This window comes from Chrysochloris asiatica, unplaced genomic scaffold (genome assembly GCF_000296735.1).
Source record: "Chrysochloris asiatica unplaced genomic scaffold, ChrAsi1.0 scaffold00053, whole genome shotgun sequence".
NCBI lineage: Eukaryota > Metazoa > Chordata > Mammalia > Afrosoricida > Chrysochloridae > Chrysochloris > Chrysochloris asiatica.
This window is the reverse complement of record NW_006408571.1, coordinates 7,366,657-7,375,258: the sequence shown is the minus strand read 5'-3', so window position 1 is coordinate 7,375,258 and position 8,602 is coordinate 7,366,657.

The window sequence follows — 8,602 nt, the reverse complement described above, 5'->3', positions numbered from 1 at the left end:
ATAGATATGTTGTTTAAAAGCTCACAACAATTTTAAAGATGGTAAACATAAAGCAGTGGAAGACAATGATCCCTGAAACAATGCTAACAAAAACAACAACAAACAGCTGAATCCTACAATTGTTCTGTCTAGTGTGGCACTGTGGGTTAACATACTAGACTTCAAGGTCTATTTGAACTGCAAGGTCAGCAGTTCTCACCAGGAGCTTATTGGAAATGCTATACAAAGTCACTATGGGTCAGAATCGACTCAATGGCACTTAACAACAACAATGCCTTGAGAGAGATTCCAAACCATGAACAAGAGGTGAGTACTCACAGAAATCTAGCAGATTTCATGAGCTGGGAAGATGGAACTAAGACAAGAATTGCCATGGAAAGTAGACTTTATAAGACATTGTATCAGAGAGGAGAAAACTACAGAGAAAGAACACCAGAGATCTGCAAGGGTCCCCTTGAGAATGCAGTCCAATTCAGAAAGCACATATTTGTAAAAAAAAAACTACCCCACACCAGGGAAAGGACTGCCTTTCTGTAAGGCAATAGAAGAAACAGCACTTGTTGTTCTTATTGTTAGGTGCCATTGAGTAAGCACCGACTCATAGTGGACCTATGCACAACAGAACAAAACACTGCACAGTCCTGCACAAGACTCACAATCAGTGCTACATTCGAACCCATCGCTGCTGCAACTGTGCTAATCCATCTCATTGGGGGTCTTCTTCTTTTCTGACCTTTCATTTTACCAAACATATCTTTCTCCATGGCCTGGTTCCTCCTGACAATATGTCTGAAGTATAAGAGAAGTCTAGCCATCCTGGCTTCTAGGGAGCATTCTGGTTGTACCTCTTCCAACATAGTTTGGTTTGTTCTTTTGGCAGTTCATGCTACTTTTAAGATTCTTTTCTAACAACATAGATCAAATGCATCAAACAACACTTAGTAGTCACTTATTGTTGGCAGCCAGATTTGAAATGCTTATATTCATAGAAATTTGGTAGGGTAGTATTTTAGGATTAATGCAAAACTAGACCTACCCCAGAGATTCTCAACTGCGTGTGGAGGAAGGTGATTTTGCACTGTAGGAAACACTTGTCAATGCTTGGAGACAACTTTGTCACTATAGTTGGGGAGTTAGTGTAGAGACTAGAAATGATTATAAACCCACCCAAATCAAATTCACTGTCACCAAGTCAATTTTGACTCACAGCGATCCTACAAGACAGAGTAGAGCTGCTCCTTATGGTATCTGAGACTGTAGATCTTTATGGGACCACATAGCCTCATCCTCCTGAGAAGCAGATAGTAGGTTTGAACTCCTAACTTTGTGGTCAGCAGCCCAAAGTTTGCATCATAGTACCATTGTAAAATGCTCAGAAGAGTATTATACACACGGACACACAGAGATGCATCCCAAATTGTTAATAAGATTAAGATAGAGAAATCTTGCCCTAAATACTACTCTATTCTAGCCTGTTATGTTGTTGTTAAGTTCCTTCAAGTCAGTTTCAACCCAGAGCAAACCTGTATAGGATTTCTGAGGAGGGACTGGTGAGCTTGAACCACTGATCTTGTGGTTCAAACCAACCTTACAGTCCAGCACATTAACCCACAGCAGCAATAACTCCAAAGTGATTAAACTGTTTCCAAATATATTGATGTTATGCTAAACAAAACTCAAAGGTATATACATGAATGCAAAAGTATTTCACGCTTCACAATAAAGAACCTATAATGTATGGAATTTAATTAAATGTAATAGGTATGCAAAGAAGCAGAAATATATTCATAATTAAAAAACAATCAATAAAAACATACCATGAATTAACACAAATTTTAGAATTACAGAAAAAGCGTTTTAAAAGATATTATAACTGTATTTTATACATCATGTGCCATAATATGTAATAGTCCCATATTAAAAATTATTCAAAAGAGAACTAGGATTAATGTCAAGGAGCTCAGTTAGCATTGTTATTTATTAATTGGGCTATTAATCATAAGATCGGAAGTTCAAATCTATCAGCCACTACATAGGAGAAAGATGAGACTTTCTGTTCCTGTAAAGCCTTGGAAAACCTATCTATTCAGGGTCACTGTAAGTTGGAACTGACTTCAATGCTCATAACCACACCATCACAGGATTAAGGGAAGAGTAGACATTACAGAATAAATGAAAGAGTACATTTGTAGAAATAGCAACATAAACGTTCCAAAACTGAAATACAGAGAAATAATAAATAAAATATGAACAGAGCAGGACTCATACGGTGAGATAACTTCATGTAACCTTCTGGAATCCACAAAAGAGGAAAGAAATGAAGGTAGGTGGTGGCAGAAAAAATACATGTGGAGAAAAAGAAACGTTTAATTTTTTTCACATTTGATGAAAACTATGAACCCATAGATACCGTGTCTCAACAAAGTGCAACCACAAGAAACCAAGAAACCAACAAGGGACAAGAAAACTCTTCTTAGGAAGTTCCCTAAAACCAGTTATCTTTTTAAAAAAAGAAAAATCAACTTAAGTACAGTCATAGAAGACATCTTATACAGAGGGACAAAGACAAGCACGGGGAAAGAAGATAATGATACAATACATTTAAAGTGCTGATAGAAAAAGACTTGACAAGCTGCCCTTGTTAGGTGCTGTCGAGTCCCTTCTGACTCCTAATGGACATCAGAACAGAACACTGACCTGGCCTGAACTCTGCGCTAGCCTCACAACTGTGGATGTTTTAGCCCATAGTTGCAGCCAGTGTGTCACTGTGTTAATTCATCTCATGGATGGTCTTCTTATTTTTCACTGACCTCTACTAAGCAGCCTTGGTGGTGTTGAAGGATAAGCACTAGATTACTAGTTCCAAGGTTGTCACTTCAAAACTCTCAGCTGCTCTGGGAGGAAGATGAGGTTTTCTGCTTCCATAAAGATTTAGACTCAGAAACCTTAAGGAGTAGTTCTAATCCATATTCTGTAGGGTAGCTATGAGTCCAAATCTATTTGAATGTACTGGGTTTGTTTGTTTGTTTCTACTTTACTAACTATACTGCCCTTCTCCAAGGGACTGTCCCTGCTCACAACATGTCCAAAGTATGTAAGATGAAGTCTTCCCATCCTTGCTTCCACAAAGCATTCAGGCTGTACTTCTTTCAAGACAGATTTATTTGTTCTTCTGACAGTTGATGGTGTGTTCAATATTCCTTGCCAATACCAGAGTTTAAAGACATCAATTATTTTTCAACCGTCCTTATTCATTGTCTAGTTTTCATATGCATATTGGGAAAATAAAAATATCATGACTTGGATTAGTTACACGTTAGTCTTCAAGCTGACATCTTTGTTTTTGTTTTTTAACACTTTATAGAGGTCTTTCACGGCAAATTTGTTAAATGCAGTATGTTGTTTTTTCGCTGCCGCTTCGATCGGCATTGATTGTGGATCCAGTTAAAATGCACTTAAATATCTGGGTTTATATATGCAGGAAACTATATTGGATAAATAAAGTCAATATAAAGGCTTTCTTCCAACGGATCAAAGCTGAAAGAATTAATTAACAGCAAACAAGCACAACAACAACAAGAAAGGTTAAAAACCAACAAACAGTAAATCATTCTGAAAGGAACAGGATGCAAGGAAAGGTACCTTCACCCATGACTACCACAATTCATCTATAAGTAATCATGGATTGATTTAATAAATAAGTTAGAAAGTTGCCATTCGAATAAGAGAGATTCATTTCTGAAGCCCAACCTAAAACGTTTTGTGTCTCCAGAATAAAATGTTTTGCAGCTTTTTTTTTTTTTTTTTTTTAACTTTGTGGGCTTGTACTCTTTTGGGATATTTGCTTTAGAGAAGCTAACTAGTGTGAGACCCATCACTAAATAGACTCTGCAAAGAATGCTAGAAATTAATAAACTTGGTAATATATTTTTTTCTATTGTTTCAAGTAAAGTGATTCAATCTTTTCCCCTCTAAAATATCAGAGAATAGCCATATCCCTCTTTGTCCTAAGAAAACGTTAAATAAATTCCAATTTTTATGAATCTACTTTTAAAGAAAATGTCAAGTGCCTCTCCTACTTCAGATAAAAAATAAATACAATCTCTAAATTATTAATATCTCATAGATGAAAGCAAGCTATAAAATGAAAAGTTGAGTTTATCAAGTTATTGATAATATATTCAAATATCAAAATGCAATAAAATAAAACAATAGTAATAGCAATTTTCTCTTCTGGTTTAAATTTGGAAAGTCAAAATACACAGTGCTTTCCCCTACAACCAAGGAAAGTCAGATAAGATTTGTAAAGTAAAGATTTTAAAACACTTCAAAGAGATGAACAATCAAAAAGTACTAAACGGACTTAATTTCAGAAAGTGACAAGCTATTACTAGGAGAAAAGATACCCATGACACATTTCATCTCTAAAGAAATAGCAAGAGAAAGAAACATCATCTATCAATGGAGATAAGGAGAAACTAACCTACTTTTAATAGTTTGTCTATAAATTGACAAATTATTAATGATCCCTAGTCACTGAGCAAGTTTAAACTACACTCCAAAATTCTCTAATGCAATTTTCCTAAGTGCATAGGAGCAATAGGATCAATGTTAGGAAAGAATAGCTAAATAACATCTTTTCTGAAACATACATGGTCTTCACCAGTTACATGATAGAAGTTGTCAATGAATATGTGAAGGAGAGCAGAATTGTGAGAAATTCTTAGAGAACATCAGGTCTTTAACATAGGCATTGACTCTGCCTTTTGAAAGTTGGGAGCAGAATAATAGGACCGAGAGATATTATCATACTATAAAATATCTGGGGATAAGAATGGAAAGAAATGAGAAATCCTCAGCAACTCAGAAATACTGTAGCCAAGTAACAATGCATATAGAAATTTTCTACAGTTTCAAAAGCCAACTTTAACAAGTCTTTAGAGTTTCATTTGTGCTAATATCCCAAGTACTGCTCTTGAGAGAATCCTGGCATTGCACTTAAAATTTCAGCTTGTGCTTAAATAGACTAATAAAAGGCATGACAGAGCCCAAATTATGCTCAAACTGAAAATTATTGATGCAAATGTCCACATTAAAACCCAAAATAATAAGATATTTTGTCCTTTACTAGGACAAGTATTATTTAATCCTCTATATACTGTTCTTTTAAGGAGCTCTGGTAAAGTAGTGGTTATGAATCAGGCTGCGAACTACAAGGTCAGCAGTTTGAAACTACCAGCTGTTCCTCTAGAGAAAGATGAGGCTTTCTGCTTCCATACAGATTTACAGCCTAGGAAACCCTGTACAGGGTTGATATGAGTCAGAACCGACTCCACGCACAGAACACCAACAACATAACTGCTCTTTTATATGCAATGTTTTTCATACAACCCAAACATAAGAAATATGTGAAGAAGCAAGTTGACCTTTTTCAATATGTGACCCACATTCTTGACAGAAAATATTGGATAGAAACAAATCCAAATGTTTGCACTATCAAATGGGAAACATAAAATTACTATGAAAACCAAGTTAAGGATCTTTTGAGAAATGCAGATAACATGTGTGAGCAGATGAAGTTTCAGCAGAGAACCAACACTGAATATCACACACACACACACATGCAAACAATTAAATAGAAAAATCCAGAAGTTAAAACAAACAAACAAACAAAAATGATACCTGAATTTAGCTAATGAACTGGAGATTGAGCATAACAGAAGAAAAAGAAAAGATTGATAAATTTGAAAGCATATCAACAGAAACTATTTAAATGGAGACATCAGGTGGAGGAGAGCATTTAAAACATAAAACAGAATCCCAGCTATCTATAGGAAACTATATGGCAATCTAATATGTGTGTAATTGAAGTTCCAGAAGAAAATAAGTGAGGAAAAGTGTAGAAGAAACAAGAGAAGAGATAAAGTCTAAGAATGCTATAAAGAATGTTATTATTTAGCAATATTGAAAATTTTCATTTTAGGGAAAAAAATGTAGCCCCTTGTTGGTTGAAAGTGAAGATGCTATGTGTATAAATTTTCTGTTTCTTAGCAAATTTGTATGAATTTAGCAACTTAAAACAATATCGTTTATTTTCTCATACTTTTTATGGATAAGGAATCTAGGCACAACTTATTGTGAGCTGTCAAGTCAGTACCGACTCACAGCGACCCTATGTAGGGTTTCTGAAGAACCGCTGGTGAGCTTGAATTGCCGATCTTGCAGTAGAAAGCGACCTTGCAGTGCAGCACATTAACCCACAGTTCCCGGTACTTAGATGGATCTTTTATTTAAAGTATCACAAGGCTGCAATCAGTCTGCCAATTAGGGTTTGATTCTTATCAGAGGCTTGACTAGGAAGAGTTGGCTTCCAGGCTCTAAGTTGTTGGTAAAATGTATTTCCTTCCTGTTGTAGAATTCATGGATGCTCAGTTTTTCAATGCTAGCAGTGGAGAAAGACATTCTAGCAAGATGGTCACTGCACTCTTAATTAATTTTGTACATGTTTTTAAGTATGTAGTATCTCCTTTGCTAGAAGTCCTGGTGTGTTGCTGTAGGATAAACACTGGATTGTTAACCACAAGGTCAGCAATTCAACCCCACCAGCTGTTCCTCAGAAACATTAAACAGGGTCACTATGAGTCAGAATTGACTTGACAACACTTAACAAAAACAAATTACCATTGTTCTGTTCATTAGATTAGAAATAAGTTATAGGTCCCATCCACAACCAGGAGAAGAGCATTGCATAAAAGTAATATCAGGAGTCCTTTACAATCCATTTGCCATATTATGGTTTAATGCATTTGATTTTAAACAAGGATGAAAACATATTCTATATTAGTAATCTCGCAATAATCATAAAATTTTTACCAGTCCTGGGCCTCATTCAAAACTGAATCATTCTTGAGCTTTTAAATACCTTGTCTCTGTGTAAGTACAAATTGTTGCTCAGTTCTCTGAATATATCTGCTAGGTTGAGTAGACCCTCTGTAACTATCCCAACCTCTATCACTGCTCCCCATCTCTATCAAAAACCCTAAGGAAAACACAGATATGCTAGAGGAGCCCAAAGAGCCAGTTTTAATTTATCATCTAGGAATCTTTAACATCATGAAGATCAACACATATACAAATATCTAGGAGAATTAGAGAAGCATTTACCTAACTGAAACATGGCTGGTGTTGGGCATCTATATGGTCATTTTTCTTTACCTTTACTTAAGAAGTAGACACGGAAAGGCCATTGTAGTTATATTCCTGCATATCTACAGATGTTGAGGGAGCTTAACAACTAATGACTTGTCATTTTTTTCATTTTGAGAATATCTCTTCTAAATAATTGGTTCCCAGTGCCAAATATAATATGTAGCTTGAATGCAAAACATTTTCAATATGAACCAAGCCATAGTTTTAGTAAAGAGACTTCCTCCTCTCCACTCTCTTAAATTTCTTTTTATTCACTTCACTGCTTGTGGGAATGAAGGGTAGAATAAAATATCTTCCATTTTTGACTAGCTTATTTTACAAAGGCCCTAAAGCCTAAAGGGTGAAGCGCCACGTAAGAACCTGTAAACGAAAAACCAGAATACAATTAATCTTACACTGGACTGGTGGGCAGGCTTGTCTGAGGCCAATCTAGCTGTGGCTCCTGGCCCAGCCACACTTTAACACTGGAGTGGCTAGGATCAACAAAAATTGTGCAACCCTATAACTGTGTTCATAGCAATACGACTGGAAAACAGGGAGACTTTGAATATAGATGATAAATGAATGCAAACAGTTTGAGTGACAAATTGAGATCACAGGTTCTTTCATAAATAATTTGATAATAGAACTGCAAGTTTATTCACACTATTATTTATTTCATTCATAAATCTATACTGAAATAATTATCTAAAAATTCCACTTTTTGGCATAAGCTCACCATCTCTTTTTTTTTTTTTTTTTTTTTGGAATATATTGCATTAGCATTTAACTTTAAAACTTGTTCATTTTTCCTCCTTGGGATGTACGCAGTTGACATAATGAGAAATCTCTTTTCATTTCTCATTATCTGTCTTTTAAATGATCAGTATATTTCATTCCCTCTTCTTTCCATTTCCTACCATTGTCCCCAATGTAGACTGGATTTATAAAAGGGTTATATGATCCCACAGAAAGGGGCAAAAGGCAAAATGGTCACAACACCCTCACTTGTCTCTTTTACATAGTTACACATTTAGCCACCAATTTGTGCAGCCTGAAGAAAATGCAGTTACTTAAGATTTTGAAAAAGTAGAGCTAGATAAATAATGGAAAAGTCCACATTCTTGGTGCATTTGCATAGATAATTGGATGGCCACACAAGAGAAACTGTATTTTAAAAAGAGTTAGCAAAAACACAAAAACAAAAGTGTTTGCTAAAATCCTTTCTATTTTTATTAATCTGTATACCAATGATAGTCCCTAAACTAGATCTTTGAATATAATAGATGCTATTAAGAATTTGTTGAAATAAAAGAACGCCTGACCCCATGGAGACAATGTGATACTGCTAAGAGCATAGTTGGCGGGGTCTGCCCTCGACATAGTTGTCACGAGTGTTTGGTTCACGAGGAGG